Source organism: Thermobia domestica, unplaced genomic scaffold (assembly GCF_964235325.1).
Source record: "Thermobia domestica unplaced genomic scaffold, izTheDome1.hap1.1 HAP1_SCAFFOLD_313, whole genome shotgun sequence".
NCBI lineage: Eukaryota > Metazoa > Arthropoda > Insecta > Zygentoma > Lepismatidae > Thermobia > Thermobia domestica.
In genome coordinates this window covers 120,700-141,469 of record NW_027656027.1, presented here as the reverse complement: position 1 = coordinate 141,469, position 20,770 = coordinate 120,700, and the positions used below count along the sequence as shown (strand labels likewise).

General features: G+C 36.3%; 1 protein-coding gene across 2 annotated transcripts in view; it reads left to right on the top strand.

The window, feature by feature from the left end:
• Positions 1–2,703: 2,703 nt before the first annotated feature.
• Positions 2,704–20,770, top strand: part of LOC145676735 (uncharacterized) — a 66,673-nt gene continuing 48,606 nt past the window's right edge. The window contains exon 1 of one of the 2 annotated variants that reach the window (XM_081747546.1): positions 2,704–3,081. The gene's annotated coding sequence lies outside the window, so the exon portion shown is untranslated. Of the gene's footprint in view, positions 3,082–7,811; positions 7,949–20,770 lie in introns of those variants that run through there. The other variant, XM_081747547.1, reaches the window with a different exon arrangement.

The following is a 20,770-nucleotide window of genomic DNA, read 5'->3' as shown; positions in this document are numbered from 1 at the left end:
CCTATGGGACTGCACGGCATAGCAGTGTGTGGCGACACGATGGTTGGGAACCACTAATGTATGATATCAGTAGCGTAGCGAGAATTTTTGTTTGGGGGGCTTAGTGTTAGGACATATATATACCCTAGTAGCAAGGAAGTTTTCGGCCAGTTGGTACCTGCTTGGTTGGCTTTCTACGCTTGCACTTGAAACGCATGCTTTCATACAATCTGGCTTTTGTTGTACCTGCAAGCGATGCTTTAGACCTTTCCCACAGCGTCATATCATCACTGGCGGTTCATTGGCTATTGACTTGACATATAAAACGCTTGCGTCAAGCTTAAATTGAACACTGAACGCAAGGTTGCCTCCACATAACTTCGTTATTGGAATCCAGCTTGCGGCGTGCTTGTACGTTTTCCAACCAAGTTGAATGGAAATTTGGCCGACTTGCAATTCAAGCTTATAGCAAGCTGTATGCAAGTTGTCTCTGCTTCTATATATATATATAATATGCGCGTTTGTTGAGCCAGAATGTTTAGTTTTAATAATAATAGTAATAATAAAATAATAATATAATACTTAATCTTTCTGTGAAGTGCCGGCTTCTTTAGATATTTCATTCTTTCTCGATTGCTATTTCTGGACATTTTCTTCGCCAACATTAACACCACTACTGTCTCTTTTTTTTCGTTGTAGCCACTTTTCGACAGCGTTTTTGCAGTCTTTCTCTGAGTTAATATCTTGTTTAGATTTTTCTCTTTTTTTTTTCTGGGAGGGTCTCTGATTGGATACTTTCTTCACCGAAATGAACACAATTCTCCTTCCCACCCCCCCATATTACTACTATTGTAAAACGTTTTCCGACATTTTGCAATTGCAAATTAAGTTCTTATTTCGACACCCTAAACACGTCTAACTCAAGCAAATCTTCTGAACTGTTGTAATTGATCAAACATCAGAGATAACTGTGACATGGTCGCACAGATTTCCTTCTTGTAAGTTACGAAAACTAAATTAGATGCTGAGTATTTACCGAAATCCATTGGTCGTCGATTTCTTTAATGTGAATTGTGGCGAGAAGTGAATGGTATTAAACCGAGTTTTTTTTATATATAGTTAATCCTATTGGGAACAGCGGTGAATGATTCAAAATAGACCATGACAGGTCACGTGTTTTGTTATTTTTATCGAGGCTAATGTTTTCGTGGGTTCAAACATGTCCATTTCCTCTTAACCTTCAACTAAAGCAGGGATGCAAATAACCACTTGCCCACTCGCCCGGGACGAAAGGTTCATGGGTGCGGGCGAGTATTTAATATCATACCGAAGGTAAGTAAATGATTTCTATTGTAGGATGTGAGCTAGTAGCTTTTTTTTTTTTTTGAGCGAGTAAAATTTTGTTGCTTATTTGCATCCCTGAACTAAAGTAAAGTAATCTTTTTTTCGGAATTTCCTTTTATGATTAGAAAGGAACTGATTTTTTTCAGTATTGCCTGGCTCAGTCTGGAAAGGCTTTGGGCCGAAGAAGACACGTGAAAACTGTGGTCATTGCTATGTCACAGGATAGAACAATAACTTCAAGGTCACCGTATGCGTATAGGTCCTCACTCTCTCTCTTTCCTTCCCTTTGAACAACAGGAATTCTTGAAAACTCGATTTCCATACCTCCGAAAATGCAAACGATTTTAAAGAATAAAGACGACGTGGCGAACACAGCTTGTCTAGGAAGTGTTTATATGTTGTTTTCAAATAGAGTACATGAAAGACAATTGCTATTTCTCCTGAGAAAAAAATTACGAAAGAAATTACGAAAGTAGCGAAGTACATTGTCGGTCGGAACCCTTGGGGAGTGGGCCCTGAGCCCACCCCTTTCCTACGCCACTGTATGATATATAGATCTTCTGCAAGAACTTCGTAATATTTAATTATTATTATTGTGTTGGGATAGTTGACTTGACTTGAGTTTAACGTCCCTTTCAGTAGCGAAGTTATATGAGACGTGGACCTACCGATTAACGTGGAATCCGAACCACATGAGCTTCCGCTGGGAATCGAACACGGGTCTCCCGCGCCAAAGAAGCGTATACTAACCGCTTAGCCACGAGAATTTACAGCTTAACGTGGGTTCCAAACTGCAACTACATGAGCTTCCTCCGACAATTGAGCCGTCTTTCCCGTGATGAAAGCAAGATTTATCTAGGATATAATTCATTGTTGGGTTTTTATTTCGGCGGAGTTGAACCTTTGAGTTCTTTGAACCATACAACCTAGATTGATGTTTTTCCCATATTCGCAAAATATATGTAGTAACATTTTGAAAGAACACACGAACTTGTTCTGTAAGTGGAGCGTCATTTCAGAGTTCGCTTGAGGGTGGGGGGGGGGGAAAGAGCACCACCAACATAAGACTTTCACGTGTTGTATATTAGTCGACAACTGATTAAAGTATATGCTTCCTCAAACTCTTGGGGGGCAATTGCCCCTCCTTCTCCTCTAAATGACGCCCCTAATTAGATACCTCTTCACAAACAAGAAAAATGACGCAGAGATCTAGAATACCAACAAAGTGGGTCGTAACATAAACATGGCTCTGTCCATACTTTCCATCTACCATTCAAATACATATCTTGTCCTTGAAGAGCTCTGTTACCTTGAAATGTCGTTCATAGAGACACGTCCTTGTCGTTGTAGGAAGCAACGTAATAACTACATCAACATTTGAATACAAAATAGCAGATAATACGTGTATGAATGAATGATACTTGTTATAACGTGATCTTTATGATTCGCTTTCATATTTTATGGCACAACATTGATGTCTTTCGTTTTAATTATATTTATTCATACGAAGGGAGCTAGCGTGAAAATAATTATAATGTTGCGTGAGTTCTACAGCCATGTTTGATGCGAATGAAGATTTTTTAACAAAAAGACTATTTAGCGGCTGCATTTGCCAGTCTTTGGACTTTCGAATCATTACGTAAGAGGTTAGAGGCCAGGAAACACGAAGTTTGGCTGTGGCGCGAACACTGTTCTTAGCGAATGTTGATTTAAAAAGAGGCAACACCATTGAAGACAGCTGACCGACGATCTCTCAAGGTAAGTGCAAGTAATTTGTCGTGTATGTTACATACTGATTCTGTTCCCAACAGTGTTGTGTATAGAAGTGTAATGTCCTTGATGTGATTGTAATTCAATATGAAGCAAGATTCATGTTGAGTCATTCTTCTTCTGTGGCAAAAGAAAGAAAAAATGAAATCCAAGTTTTTACTTTTCTTATTCTTGTGTTTATGGTTGAACAGTCCTGGTCAGTAACCTCTCGCATGTGTGTCGTTCAACAAGGTATGGGGATTCAGCTGTACGATCAGTTTCAGAGCCAACCATATTGTGTTATGAATACACTAACGCTTACTAGTTATTGATGGCACATTGATAGTTTCTTAATGATTTCTGCAAAACAATATCACCATTAGTAGCGTACGCAGAATTTCGTCAAGCTTACATGTCATGTAGCATGCTTTTAATATTCACAAATACAGTGTTCCGAAGTGGTAAAAAGACAGAGACGGTATGTTTTATTACGATTTTGATTCAAAATACCGGCTATCTAAATGTTGAAATATAGTGATTAAAAAGTACGTTTCCTAAAAGATTGCATTTCCATTTACATAATGACTGAAAGCCATTGGAGAGCTTCTCTGTAGATACAGGGGGGGAGGATGTAGTGACTTTGATCCCCTGTCTACAACTTTCTGGGAAAAAAAAAAAAATCCAATTATGTTGTATTATAGAGAATGCTCAAGAACGGAGTTCTTATATTAACAATTTTCTGCGGAAAAACTCCAGGACTCCCTGGGTCCCTACTCGGCTGAGGGGTATTCCAAAACCCCAGAAAATCCGCCCCCATAGCAGACAACTCCTGAATCCGCCCATGCTCAGAACACGACATTTGTATGCATTAAGGCAAAAAGATACATACAAGAGACACACGCACACACAAGAAAGAAACAATTCAATGTAGCACATCACAATGTAAACTAGATTAACTTCTTTGAAGACACCTCATTTTAAAAATAAAAGGTACCAAAATATAACAAAATGTCGGTGTTGTCAACTTAGAAATTATTACTACATAACAAATAAAATCTTTTTACGTAGAAAGCTATTCGTCATCTACTGTGTATAAAAATGTATTTATTAAAGATATTTTAGCATCTACTCTCCAGTGGCTGTATGTTTTGATTACTGAAAAACCAGAGGCGGTATGGCATACCACCGCATACCGTCTCATTTCGACCACGGCACAAATATATACGTATATGATCAGCGGCGTAGATCTATCTTCAACATTGGGGGACGGGTAAGACCGTTCCGCCCATAATCTTTCTCTTTAAAGCGATGTTCAAAATATTTATGAAGTTAGAAAACAATGCTGTGGAGGATCAGGGGAGCAGAGTTGTCTTCAACGTTGGGGGGCGGGCAGATTTGAGGCTTATTCTGCGGGAAACATCAATTACATCTCACTTTCCTTTGTGGCAGTCGGACACAAATCATCACATTTCTCACCCCTCGGAAAAAAAAAACACACATTTCAAATCAGATTATTGCGGGACAGTCCTCCTCAGTTCCAAGATGGGGGACATATACCCCTCATCACCCCCGGATTTGCACCAATGTTTATAATAGCAAATAGCACTAGCGTCATTTCCGATTTAGCTTTGTGGGAAGTGATAGCAAGATAAACCACTGTAAAATAGTTTTAAAATAGCATAAATCGACCTCAGGGGAAGCAGGAGCACGGTAGCTCAGGGATAGAACGCTTATTTTTTTTTTTTTTTTCATGACAGGTCCCTGTTTCAATCACTAAACGTGCAAATTTGTAGTGTGCATTATCCTTTCCGTAGGTTCTTTCCTTTCTTTCCATACATTTGATGGCACCAATTACTTTATAATCCTTGATCAGGGCCGCGGTGGTTTGTAATTTCTGGTGCGTGCAGCCCCTGGTTATCTTCTTCCCCGCGCCAAATAGGCTTTCTAGTGAACAAACACCGTGTGCATTTATTTTCTCTGGGTTCTCCTACTTTCTTCATTTCACTATTTCCTTCTCCCCTAGGTTCGTTGCATAATCGTGGGACATTAAAAAAATATATTAATTATATGTTCTTTTATCCTTAACGACATAATGTTGGACTTAAAATCAGAAATTTCATTTTATTTTCTCACGGGAAAGACTTCGTACATGATACTTCTGGTAAACAGAGCACAGTTTAAGGGAACTATCCAGTTTTTAGAATTGCCCTCCTCGCTGGTATAGTGGCTAACGCGCGCCTTTGTTGCATGAGATCTCGGGTTCGATTCCCGGTGGGAGAGCCTTGAAATTAGTTAAACGCATGGAGGTGATTCCGATTTCACCTTAAGACCGGTCAGATATTCACCGGAGGAAGGTTAGTCAAGCCGAGACAGAGAGAGAAAATGTGTAGTGTTGCGTACGAGGGAAGTACATTTTTTACGAGACGAGACGAGACGAGAAATTTCTCGAGACTCGTGCGCTAACACTAGTTCACCCAAACACTAACACTAGATCTCGAACATTCTTTTAGTGTTACATGATTAACATATAATCCGCTACAAACTAATCAAATGATTGTGCGAACATAATGAAGAACGTTTATCAATTTTAAGAATAATTTCAGTAGTGAAGAGCGGTGTATTTTAGGATAATCATGAAGAAAATAGGATAAAATGCTTTTAAACTACTAAATAGTACAGTCTTTATGCCTAAATGGAATTATATAAGTGTTTTACCTTGTTCTTCATTAAAGAAAAATACCTCTCTATTGTCATATAGCCTATATGTTTTATGCCAGCCGCAGAACAGCATATACTATACAGGCTTGCCAGATGTGCCGGTTTAACCGAGAAAGTTCCGATTTTGAGGGGTTTTCCTGGACATCCAGCCGGTTTAGTCCCGGTCCGACGGAGAAGTTTATTTTCTAGAAGCAAAGTTATTTAACAACTTCCAAGCGCTTTTTCCATTGAAAAGTTTAATGGAAGAGTCAACATTGAGAGCATTAAGGGGGCAGACTACTAAATATTTTTAAAAAGCTAATTTTTCTTTTGCCCGTTTTTCGTAAATGAAAAGATATAATGAAATGTAACTTACCTCAATAATAGATAATGTTATTCTACACCCGAAAATATGAATCGGAAGAAGTTTCAGTGTTGCCATCCATAGAAATTACAGTGTGAACAAAATTTGAATTACCCAAAAAATCTAGTTTAATGCAGCGACTAGAAAAATGAACTCAACGGTAATTGATGACTTATCATGTTGTCTTGCTTCCTTCTTATCTACATTTTAAATAATATTTGTATTTATTTTGTAATAACTTACTTAGTATTTAGATTTTAGCGCATATGGTTTTAGAGAGAGGAGAGGAAGAGCGGGACCTATACCGCAGCTCCCTCTATAAAATCCGTTGCGCTGATACGTCTCAACTCTGAAACATGGTTATTTAGATGGACAGCGTGCTAGTTCCTCTAATATGTGTTTAACCGCCGTTGACATCTCTCATAGTTTTCGAGCTAGGCAGACTCAAAGTTATAATTTTCTCGATTTCGGCATCTCGTAACTTTGAAACAACGCGTTTTTCACCCTATGTTCATATCGACTTTTTTTATTGTTTAGGTGTGAGAATTTCGACCAGTGGATTTTGGCTACATAACAAATGAACACCCTGTATATACTTCAGCAGAAATAAATTTTGTGACTAAAATACCTCATACTGATTTCTACATCATTATTATTATTTGGTGTTACAAATCAAAATACTGTTTTGTAAATTTGAGTGAATTCTAAGCCGTGTGTAACCATAAATCTTATATTAGAATTTCGAAAAAACGAACACTATGAATGTATGTGTCTTGATAGGTTGAGAATATACGTATCGAGAGAATTTTCGATAAAATACAGGCATTAACGATGCCCCGGTTTGGAGCTTCAGAAATCTGACAAAACTATGTACACTCATGTCCAAAATTATTGTCGCATGTCTATAAATATGTTGTTGTAGGAATATAATTTGATAACGAATTCGCCCGGTATTTCTTATAATTTTAGTATGTGTATAATCGGCAAAGATATGTATGTGGCAAATTTCATGTCAAAAGAGCAGTAAATAAGAACAATAAAATTAAAATAAATCTTTCTTGTCCATTTAGCAACATTTTGTTTTACTCATTCTAAATTTCGTATTTATAATTTTTTTCCTATGAAATTTATCACAAATATACATTTCCCGATTATACACATAGCATCAGTATTAAAAGTACCCTGCAAAATCATTATCAAATTATATTCTTACAAGAAGACAGTTATAGATATGCGACAATCATTTTGGACATGAGTGTACATATATATCCTCTGAGAATGTTAGGACTGCAACATTGGACATAATACTAAACGGTTTTTATTTTTATTTACAAAACATTCGAATTGTGGAATGTATCTTTGAATGGGGAATTATAAAACTTTTTATATTTAAGAGATTGCATATGTAAACTCTCCACGTGCTAGGATTCTTGTTTCCTTGAAAGATAGTACCGAACTTGTATTCTGTTTTATCTGAAGAAACTACTAAAATGTTGAGATTTAGTTTAATCTATGTCATAGTTCGTTGCACTTGACTCCCATATCAAATTAGAACAAGGGAAAGTCATAGGTCTAACAGTAAAGAAGAATTATTATTATCATCTTTGTAATTCTTAACCAGAATATGTATACTTTTTGTTCACTATATTATCATTAAACAAACTGAAAGCGTGGCATCCTTCAGACCTACTTACCCGTGTTAGATTTTCGTTGTTATTGTAGTTAAATATCAGGACAGAACTAGAAAACAACAAAGAACGCTTATTTTCTTTTTGTAACTGGACTTCTGGGGGTGTTCATTCCCTCTTTTTCAAGGTAGAGTTCATTATTTCTATTCATTATTTATATAATTAGTAAAGCTTACGTATGGTCGTTAAAAAATAGTCTTGCATTTGGATTTTATTTTACGCTTAATTTCGGCTACGTTTATTTACGTTTGACGGTTAAGATGTTCCCCACGACACGAGAGGAGAAATAAGAGTTTCAGTAGTGGATCTAGAAAGTAAAAACAAGGGAGCCAACCAGAACCCAGACTAGGATACGTATATCATGAGTTTACTACAAACTTTCAAAAATATATAAATAATAGATTAAATTATTTTTGTCACCCACAAAACTGGGGGCCTAGGTCCTCCGGCCTCGGGCTAGGTCTGCTACTGACGAAAGAAGTATCATGTTTTTCGTCCCGCCTCGAGTTTAAAAATGTACTTCTTTCGATACTCGTCTCGCTTTAGAGACGCAACGATAGAAATTTCTCGTCTCGAGGGCAACACTGAGCCTTCATGCCAATTTTGATCTAGTTCGGATGCTTTTAGTTGGATTCGTAAGATAGATATATAGAATCCTTGTCTTTCATATTTCAAGGACGAAAAACGGGGCAGCGGGCAAGAATCCTAACATGCATATTCAACAGTTGCTCAAATGAACTAACTAATTTCGTTTATGTGTTTATTAAGTTGTATGGATTGAAATTTAGCGTCCCTTCCAATACCGAAGCTATATTCTACGAGACTTGTATGTATAGTTTTAGGTAAAATTCGAACCATCATTCAAAATACAAAGCTCTCCAAATGGAGTTTGAACCAAAGACCCCGTTCATAAAAGCACACACGCTAGTCAGTAAATCAGCGGAAAAGGCTATATATTTATTTAGTTACTTCACTACTGTTTGGTTGACTAGTTAATGTGTTTCCGAGCAGCCAAGTTGGTAGATTGTGTACGTTATAGATTATTGATATTGAATTTACCCGTCACGATTATTTTCGTAAAAATATATTTGAATTTGGTAAAAATTATATTTCGAGGTATTTTTTTCACAAAAACCTGAACTGTCTTCCAGAGAATAAATCTGAAAAAATGAACAGACGTCCCTCGAATGTGTGCTTCCAGAGAAATTTATTTTCCCTCTTTCTACCACAGAGTAACATACGTTATCTCACAAGAGCACTAGATCATCTGCACGTTGCCCCTACTTAAAATATAAATGACATATACACCAAAAGTAGGTATACACACCTGCATTGATCAAGTATAACATTCTAGTTTATGGGTTTATTTGCTTCGGCTGTTCCGAGCTTAAGTTGTAAGTAAAAACACATTAAGAACAAATAAAAAAGGAACTAAGTCTACCTGATGGATAACAATAAGAAATTATATAAAATGCAATGAGCTGATCAGTACGGTACTGTATACCTACTTTTGGGCCACCCTGTAGAATACGATCATAATAGGTAGATGCATGAGGTTTATAAGGCCAGAAAGGTCCCGTTTCGACCGATTTTTCTCAGATGGATATATACATACATACATATAGATAGCTAGATAGCTAGATATAGATAAACCTCAAAACTTGGCATATTGGAAATGATTCAATCTTTAAGGGGAAGTCTTTCGGGAAGATCACCAAAAAAATAGGATATGAAGCCCTTTCATAGTCATGCTTTGGTGGTTTGGAGGTTAGCATCTGAGGCCAGTGTGGAGATGCTCATTTTAGCATGAGATAGAATCATGTCTACCAAAAATTAAGTAAAGAAGTTGTATTTTATTGCAATGAAGATTCAAGTTACAAGTATCATATATGGATGTAGGAAAGTTATAAAGACGTCACAGCTATGTATGAAAATATGCTAAATTAAATCACACCCTAAATCCTTCTTTTTTTCTCCATAGTGGGGTCATGGTATTGGGTTCGATTCCCAGTGAGAGAATACAAAGAATTAATTCCACAATGATTTACTTTCATTAGTTGTCCGTCTGTTTTAGTCTAAATTACTTAAAAATGGGGCGTTAAACTAAAATAATAATAATAATAATAATAATAATAATAATAATAATAATAATAATAATAATAATAATAATAATAATAATAATAATAATAATTCTTTCTTTCTTTTTACTTTGTATGTGTTACAACGACTTATCAAAAAGATAGTCGTAAACCTGGTTCGTTTGCTGAGATAAAAATCAGAAGTGGTAGTATTTCTTTGACATTAAAAAAATATTAGCTTCGATATTTAAATACCATTAATCTCACCTTTTTAATAAAACTGACAACGTCTATAAACGGTGTTAAACTGGTTTATTATTTGATATAACTTAAATATCCTTTTCTTAAAACTGTTAAATACACAAACTCACTGACTAGGTAACCTTAAAACATGTCCATATCAACAACTATCCCATAATAATCACTTACATATATTAAAAACATTCTTCTTTTGTTAATATGAAATGAACATTCTACTAAGTATAGTGCACATGTATGAGTACTTTCTGCCCAAGGTACAGGTAAATATTACACAAACCAAAGTATTTTTTCGAATCGATGCTATTATTCTCGATTCCGATTGCAAAGGATTAACAACCTTTAATTCGTTGTAGACATTTACAACAAACTCTACAACAGATTTGTGCAATCGAGGATTGAAGTGTTGATTTCTAAGGGTGGCATCTCTATTTGCCAGCAAAAAGTCATTTTCATAATTTGCGATCAATGCCGCTTTGAATTCCTCATATGTACTAATGTGATCACGTATTGCTTTAAACCATAAGGAACAAGGTGGGAGTAAAAATGAAATGAAATCTTTAAGTTTTACGTCCCACGGTTATGCCGGTTAGGCTAAAGGAGACGGTGATTATGAGAGATGAGTGAAATGGTGGAATGAAGAAAGTGGGAGGAAACGGGAGAACCCCGAGAAAACCCACGAGCACGGTGTTTGTCCACCACAAAGTTCACTTGGCGGGGGCTGGGATCGAACCCGGGACCCCAAGCACCAGAGGTGAACGCTCTACCACTGAGCCACCGCGCCCCCCAAGGTGGGAGTAATACATGGGGTATTAATTTCATATACTGTGATCGATCAATACACATTATATTGCATTCGTCTTGGAATTTCTCTAAGAAAGAAGTAGCATTCTCATTACACTTACCACTGAATTTGCTCATAGCTCGAATTTCACTCATTTTAACACTTAATTTTACCTTCTTTTTCTCATTCCTTGTTCTTGTTGAGTGATAGTTCCTATCCGTGATATGCTGTGTCGTCACACCATCTATGTTTCGCTCATCAGTACTCTTCGGACAACTTTCTTCTAGTATAATATCTTCATCAGACCCCGGCGAAGGCGAGTTCGTCTCTGGTGAGTGGGGAAACTCAAAGCGATCACTACCCAGGTTATTACGGTAAATGTTGTCTTTAGCCTGTAACGTTCTAATCTCTTCCTGAATAGTAGCTAACAACTGTGTATTTACACGTATGTTATTAGAGTTGTTGCTGACCTGGATCTTTTGCTGTTTAATGGAAGATTCTATTACTTCTAAATCTTTTTTTACAGCACAGATTTCTTGATTTTGGTGATTGTGCTTTTCTTGACAATCATCGGATATCCTTTTTAACTTTTCCTCGAACTGTGAGGATATGTCGTTCACCACCTGGACAATTGTCTGTTTCGTTTCATCTGATTTCTGTTCTATCCGTCTACTTAATTCTTCATATTGCTTGTTAGCTTGGTCAAACTTCTGTTCCATTTCGTCAAACTTCTGTTCCATTCGTCTGCTTAATTCTTCATTTTGCTTGTTAGCTTCGTCAAACTTCAGTTCTATCTTCTGTTCCATGGTCTTGTTAGCTTCGTTAAACTTCTGTTCCATTCGTCTACTTAATTCTTCATTTTGCTTATTTATCTCGGTAGACATCTGCATGAATTGTCGCTGTAAAGCTAACAAGAGTCGATCCTCTGATGACAAACCTGGTGTTACACTAGTTTCACCTTGGTCACTAGTATTTGATTCCTGCTGCATTGCTTCGTTGTCCAATTTTCTTACGATTACTTTACCACTTCGCAATATGGTTAAGTTCGTATTCATCAAATGTAGTATAAAAGTAAATTCAACCTTACTCTTATTCTTCGGGAACTGAATTTACAAAGTCCCGGGTGAGGTAAACCAAAATTTTTACAACGACTTATCAAAAAGATAGTCGTAAACCTGGTTCGTTTGCTGAGGTAAAAATCAGAAGTGGTAGTATTTCTTTGACATTAAAAAAATATTAGCTTCGATATTTAAATACCATTAATCTCACCTTTTTAATAAAACTGACAACGTCTATAAACGGTGTTAAACTGGTTTATTATTTGATATAACTTAAATATCCTTTTCTTAAAACTGTTAAATACACAAACTCACTGACTAGGTAACCTTAAAACATGTCCATATCAACAACTATCCCATAATAATCACTTACATATATTAAAAACATTCTTCTTTTGTTAATATGAAATGAACATTCTACTAAGTATAGTGCACATGTATGAGTACTTTCTGCCCAAGGTACAGGTAAATATTACACAAACAAAGTATTTTGTTATAGTGTGTCTAAAGCTACGTTGACATGCTGCTAGAATCTTATAGCTGTCATTAAAAAATCTTTCAACCCTACAATATTTCTCCATGTAATGAAAAAGACATGCAACATTTTTCTTAATCTTGCAAGGAGTCAAACAATGTGCAACCACGTGCAACTTTCTGGGTCTTCTTGCTTGCTACCTGCTATCGTCCTCCCACTGACATAAAGAAAGAAATAAGTTTCGTCGCTTCCAAAACGACGGATTCTTTTGGGCAGAGGGTAAGCGCGCCAAAATACACGTTTTAAATGAGGTTCACTATTTGTTCACTAGAGTGCAGTGCTGCATGAGTGGATATATAATTCTTGCTTTCAGAAAGTTGTACTGTGTAAACAGTAAATAGAAAGAAGAGATTACAAGATTTTTTAATAACAGCTACAAGATTTTTGCAGCATAGCAATCTAGCTTCTTGAATAGGAAGCAATATGGAAATATATTAATCAAAGAAACTACTTATTCAGTATTTCGAACAGTTATTAGTATTGCAATATGTTTAAAAAATGATGATTTAACTACATCTATATTATGAGTTGTTAATGTTTGCTAATGGAACGTTGGTCTTATTCGCTATCATTTAAATACTTGTAAAGGATCAATTTAGCATCCCTTTCAGCAATGGGGATATATGAGACGTGGACCTATAGCTTAACGTGGGATTTGAACCATATTAGCCACAGCCGGGAATCAAATCCGGGTCTCCCGCACCGAAGGCGGTACCTATTCACATAGCCATGAGAAAACTCTGTATGTTAATGTACTAATTATGAGAAAGAAAGCTCAAAACCATCATTTGATTTATCAACACTTTAGTCTCTAATAGAGCTGAAGCCTTATATAGGCCAGTCGAATTAGAATTCACTTATACTGTATGGTGCTGTGGATATAATTAATAATTCATAGGATTGTAGTAATTGTCATCCTTTTATCAATGTATTAGAAGTCCTCACTGATCTAGGTTATGCTAAATAGCCACCATCTTGAAAAAATGGCAGATGAAGAAATACCTTCATTCGGTTTTTGGCTAATTTCTCACAAACATCTATTTTCGAAAGAAAATAACCTGGACCAATTTTAAAGAGCAGAAATTTTCCTATCAAATAGAGTGTTTAAATTTTCCGCAGGACTCGCCACTCTGCAAAAACTATGGTCAATCACCGGAAAATTATATTTAAAAAAAAATGGAAATTATTAGTTTTATCGGAATGCTGTTTTTTTTTTTTTTTTTTTTTTTTTTTTTTTTTTTTTTTAGGATTAATGGCTATCATTCACCACCAAATGATGTTTTTAATTGTGAAAGGTCAATTTTACGTTATTTCTCCTTTCTTGAAGGTCGGTGAAATGTTTCCCATTTTCCTCAAAGTATTCCTTTTCTTATTAAACACAAAAATATTATTTATTTTCTTCTTCAAGATGTTCATATGGTCTTATCGTTAATATAAAAGCTGTACCCAAAAGAGACGCAAGTGGTCATCTTCCCTACTTAGAGGGTGATTTTGAAAACAGTATGGTCACATAGCTCGAAAATGACATAGCACTGAATCGGAGATAAGTTTATAGTAAGAGAGAGTAGTGAAACTTGGTGATCGACATTTATATTGCACTCGGCATAATTACTCTCAATTAAAGTGGCAACATGAATTGCTTCCAAGTAAAGAGTTGAGAAATGCTTGACGTGACTCATTGCATCTGTTTTTGATTAACCTGTATATGGCCACTAGGGATTTCAACGAAATCGTAACCCCTAGTTATCACAGAGTCTTGGTTGATACAATGTAGGAAAGTTTATAGAACACAGATTCGAACGAGGTAATATTTGTACAGTCATAAACATTAAGAAATGGAGGTTGGAGCCATAAGAAATAATGGCTTTAGCCTCCATTTATTAATGTTCGTGACTGTACAATTCCCGCTCTATAGGTAGAAGAAACAAAAAAATATATAAAAAAAGAACTTGGAGGATAGCAACCCTTGCAGATACCATGCACTGACAAAATAATGCTAATGTGTAGGCAACACTTGTGACAATAATATGAAAAAAAAATGGTAGCCACTGCTGCAGCACAAAGCGAGATAAAAATTCAGAACGAAATTGCTATAAAAACTCCCTCTATATTATTTCAAAGGACTGTTGCAGACCTTCGCGTTGGCGTCTGTAACATATAATCCATTTATTTTATGCCATTTGTTATCAGATATTCATAGAAACGTGTTCCAAGGTGATTATATTATTGTATACTTAAAAAGCTTTTTCGGTTTAGCTTCCTCTTTTTTTTTTTTTTTTTTTTTTTTTGTTGCTTATGCCCTCTGGTGGGACGTTCGAACATGACGGATGGGCTCCCTTTATTTTCTATAGGCGGTCATAGTTGTGCTGGAACGTTAGAGGGAGGAAGTATAATGGTTGTGCTTTTATGTACTACTATCGTATTATAGTACAGTATTATAGTTTGTGATTTAATTATTATATTTAAAAATTGTTGTTCTATATATACACAGGGTGTCTCAAACAACATCGACAATGTTTAGGAGGTGATTCCTGACACCAAGATAAGACAAAAAGTATAGACCAACCTGTAGAGACCTGCACGGGCCGAATTTTTCGGCCCGAGCCCAATCCAGCCCGAACGTACCTAGGCCCGGCCCAGCCCGGGCCCGAAAAGTTTTGGAGATTTTCGGCCCGAGCCCGGCCCGATAAGTTTTTTAAAATTATTGGCCCAAGCCCGGCCCGGGCCCGATAAATTTTAAAAGTTTTTGGCCCGACCCCGGCCCGATAAATTTTAAAAGTTTTGGGCCCGACCCCGGTCCGATAAATTAAAAAAAAAATTAGCTCGAGCCCCAATCTTTCTTAAAATTTAGTACTAAATTTGACCTAACCCTCAGAAACATTTTCTAAACTCTGGTTCACAACCTGACGCTTGCCTCCCGAATGGTACCATTGCCTCCTAGAACTTTGCCTGTCATCGAGAGAACAAAAACTCCATTCCCTTGTAACAAAAATCTAACTTAATTGATTTTTAGCATAAAGTGAAGATGGCAATATTGGTTAGCGACAGGCAAAACATTCCCACTCCTTCTTGTTATATTTTGAGTTCAGTAAAGTTCAAGGTCAGAGCTCAATTTACCGACAGAGCTCAATTAAGCAACACAAACTATAAATAGGTATTGCATTCTTTGTAACATTTTTCACGGACACATTTCTTCAACGTTTGGCTTTATTCCAATTATTGTTTAACGAAAGTTAATAATTATTAAAGAATTGCAATTAATCGGCCCCAGCCCGGCCCGACCTGAAGAGAAACCAGTGTCGGCCAGCCCAAGCCCGGCTCGGCCCAAAGAAATAACAGTGTCGGCCCGCCCAAGCCCGGCCCGGCCCAAAGAAATAGCAGAGTCGGCCCGCCCAAGCCCGGCCCGTGCAGGTCTCTACCAAACTGGGTGCACAAATGCTTCCTTTCGGAGTTATAGGTTGCCGAAAACATGAAAAAATAAACTTTAAAGGTCCATAGCTACAAAACTATGGGGCCTCTTGTAGTCGGGTTAAGACTTTACTCAAGAACTAATATGTACCATGTCCAAAAATCTATGTTTCAGAATCGTAAGGTACTCACGCAACGATTTTTATAGAGGCAGTTTGGTTACGAGCATATAATTTGAAGTACTCACCAACTACCTTTATAAAAATTGTTGCGAAACTCTAGCAGGGTTCTGAAACATGGATTTTGGGATAGAGCATGTACTAGTTCCTAAGTGAAGTCTTGATCCGACTACAGTAGATCCTATAGTTTTGGACCTATGGACCTTTAAAGTTATTTTTTTTTTCACGTTTTCGGCAGCCTATAACTCCGAAAGGAAGCATTTGTGCACCCTGGTTGGTCTATATTTTTTGTCTTATCTTGGTGTGAGGAATCGCCTCCCAAACGTTGTAGGTGTTGTTTTGAAACACCCTGTATAATCTATGAGTGATATTCGAAGTATAATTATGTGGAAGTTTAAAATCTGAATATATTTACAAAGTATAAAGGGGTGTCTTGTAACTCGATTGGGCTACTTGTCCTACTTGATAGCGCGGATTGGCTTAATAAGGTAGTGAGGTACGTACGGAACTTGTATTATCTTTCCTTTAATTATCATGCCATTTTTTCTTACTGTTTGTCACTTTGTTAGTTTTGGACACTTTGCTTGAAGCTTTTTGACGTATGACTAATTACTATCAATCTGCGTGACTAATTAGAACAAGTTAGCAGTTAACGAGGCAGAATAGTTTATACTGTTAATTGGTCAATAGTTTAAGATTGAATCTGTTCAAAGTTTCTTTCCGCTATAATAAATACCATAATGCAATACCGTTTGTTGAATTGTTATATACAATTCTTGATTATTGAATAGTTAAGAGTTAAATATATTGTTTGGATTTGTAAAGGAGGTCGGTTGTACCAAGGATCTTATAAAATAGAGGATCTGCCTTTACAACAAAATCTTGAAGCCATACGTCACAGTTTCGTCACTCCTACTCTGCCCACTCCGTCCAATAAGATCGCAATGTTTTGAGCCAACAATCATGGCGGAAGCGAAAGTAGCCAATTAGACGATGGCAGAAACGAGAATAGCCAATCAGACGTGCCGATGCTCGGTTCTTTTGGCTTCATCGATTTAATAGGATGAAGATACATATGGGCAGATCCTGTATTTATAACATCCTTAGGTTGAACTGAGTATTATTTTATCAGTTTACATCCTACTACCACTCAGTGTTGCCAACCGTAGCGGAATTCCGCTACACGTAGCGACTTTTCGTTGCCCTGGCGACAAAGCGGCGACAGACGAAAAATACGAAAAATGTAGTGACTTTTGAAAACCTATTTTAAACTTATAATTTTCTCTCATAACTTGAAAGAAGCAAACAAATTAGGTCAGAAAACATTTATTTCCTCCTAAAATGTCTAATATAGTGTTCTAGATGGAAAATACACAAATTTCAATAAACTGGATTTATGTTTTCGAGAAAGCTGTGGGTAAGAGGAGAGGAGAATTGCACAAGTATTATTGCCTGCTCCTACTGCTGTTGACTTCATTCAAAATAGGAATTGTAATTGAGTCATAAGATACATCTTTCGTTATTGTAAATGGCAGCCAGCATCTACACGAAGCCATATAATCAACGATATAAGCTAAAGTTCTTTAGAGTTTGACAATTTAAACCAGGGCTTGCTAACTTAACATAACTATAACATAACGAAATAGACGGAAGTAACGTAATATATTTGTTAACACAATGTGTTATGTACCAATTGTAACTTCATATATTTGTTACGAAACACTAATGTTACTATACTTATCAGATAACTATAATGGTAACGTCTTAAAGGAGCACACTACTTTCTGTTTATCACTAAATAACCTTATGAAGAGATTGATAGGTATATAGTATATTGTAATAACGTTATTACTTTATACATTATTCCCAAGGCTTACTAATTTAACTTAACGCTAAAATAACGAAAAAGATGGAAGTACAACCAAGTATAGCAATATATTTGTTAATTTTTTTGTTATGTACCGATTGTAACTTTTTATTTTTGCTACGAAACAATTATGTTACTATACTTATCAGATAACCATAGAGTAACGAATTGCAGGATCAATCTACTTTCTGTTATCAATAAATAACCTGATGAAAAGATTGATAGGTATATCGTATATTGTAATAACGTTATTATTTTATAGATTATTCCCAAGGCTTACTAATTTAACTTAACGCTAAAATAACGAAAAATATGGAAATTCAGCCAAGTATAGCAATATATTTGTTATTTTTTTCGTTATGTACCATTCATAACTTTTACATTTGTTATGAAATAATAATGTTACTATACTTTTCGGGTAGCTATACAGTGACGAATTAGAAGAACGAAATACTTTCTGTTACCACTAAATAACGTTAAGAAAATATTGACTGAAATATAGTATGTATCAATAACGTTAACGTATTAATTAATTACCGGAACAAAATGGTTTTTGTTACTACTGAAAGCGGAAATATTTCACGTTCGCATGAAGTTTGGAGCAAAAGCACTTAAAAGTCCCTTCATTAAGCAGAAACTATGTTATGCGGACAACGGAAAGCAATACAAACGTTTAACAGAAAATTCTGACTTCCGGACTAAAGCGTTTAAAAAATTTTTAGGCATCCTGTGAGAGGGCAAACATATACATTACAATGTCTGCGATAAATTCGTTCTTCTGTTAAATCTTTCTGGACAGTGTTGACCTTCCACAGCCACTATTCATATTCACTCCCACAATTTTCGGCTAGACGTACGAAGCATGTCAGCTGTCCGTCTTCTTTGTAGGTATACTTCTGTTCCGATTGTATAGCGACTACCGACAGCCGGCAAATATGAGGATAAAACTGACAAAACAAGGTTCTGGCGAAAAGGAATTGAAGCAACAAAGTAAGAGTTATAATCTCTATCACGTGTCGTGAAGATAAGCAGTGAAGGATTCAAAGGACTTTCGGAATTCCAAAGAAAACTCTTCTGTCCTAAAGTATACCGTGCAAGGTTTAGACGAAATGCATCACGGTCTGAAGCAAAAATTCATGTGCAGAACATTTGAGAGAATTATGTCGTTGTTTCTCATTTGCGTTTTCTGATACCCTCTCTGCCTTGCTCTCAGCAGGTATGGTTCTGGAATCTCATAAACATGGACATACCAGATTTAAGGAAACAAAATGTTCCTTGACCCATCAATACTCAGAAATATACATTAATTTCCTGTTTATTGTTGTCCTTGACCTTCTCAGCTCTCAACGCCTGATCAACCACCTTGCAATAAAACTTTTACCAATGCAGCTCTAAACTTACACTTTTACATTGGTTCAGCAGCAGTCATTATAGCTTGTAAAACCAGGGTTGTGTTTCATCCTAATACCAAGATAAAAGTATTCATGCTAGAGAACGAGATAATTGAATGTAAAGCAAATCATGAAGTTGTTCGACATCGGTAAAACTGTGGTGTACGAGATTCTAAAGAAAAAATATGGAAATTTTGAAGGGGTGAGAAAACTGCAGTAATGGAAAAATAATACTGCAGTAATGGGAAAATAAAAATAGAAGTTAACGAAACTGAAAAATAAGACATTAATGGAGTAGTATGGGAGTGGTTTGTTAGTGCCAAACCGTAAAATCACCGCATATCGGGTCCTATATTACAGGAATATGCTAAAACGGGAGCCGAAAACCTGGGTAAAACTGAACTCAAAGCATACAATGTATAGTTAGAAAGTTTATGCAAAAAATATGAGGTAGTGTTTCTTACGAATTTTGTGGTGATCATATGATGTAAATGGTGAAATATTTAATGAATGGGTTGCTAAACTACCTTCTATAATCGAAGGACATGAAATTGAATCGTATTTTTTTAAAAGTAGAAATCTATCTCTGTTAAGCGGAAATCTGCTTTAACGGAAATTTTTGCGAATCCCGCTCGATTCTGCTAAAGACAGGTTTTACTGTACTTTGTAATATCGTTATTATTGCACATGATAAAATATAGGAAAAAGTAGCTTTTCATGCATATACAACGACAAAAAAATAAATACAATAATGATTGCATTTATGTGTATTATTAGATGCCGGTATACGTATACGGAGGCTTATAGATTCCTACCAGGTGTTTGTGTGTCTGTATGTGATGTTTTATTTATCGGTAACTACTGGTCGGATCTCAACTAATTTTGGTGAGAAAGTAGCTCATCGTCCATGAAATAAAAAAATGTATACAGTAGGTCGTTCACTTATATCCGATCATATTCTATTCGATGCTGCACTATCGTATCATACTGGGACTATGGGTCTGCTGGCGGGAGTGGTGTTGTGTGTGACCTTGTAGGTGCGTGAGTGTTATCAAATGGCGCCGAAAATAAACGAGTATGGGGAGGTTACATAATGGCCTTTTTCCATGCTAAGTTTTCGTACGTATTCAAGTTTCAAGTTTCTGGCGGATTCCTAATGGAAGAAAGTTGTCACTATAACCGTAAGTCTATCTCACTGCTGATGGTCACATTCCGGCGGTCACATACCGTGATGTTGACGGTAAGAGGCACAGCAACTTTATTCGTCAGCGCACATAAAATTTCTCTTGGCACTATGGTTGTTACGGAATTCAGATATGAGGGTAAGTTGATGATAAGCAAGGTGAACAAAGACATGAAGGTGAATACTAGACACCTATCTATCTGCGATA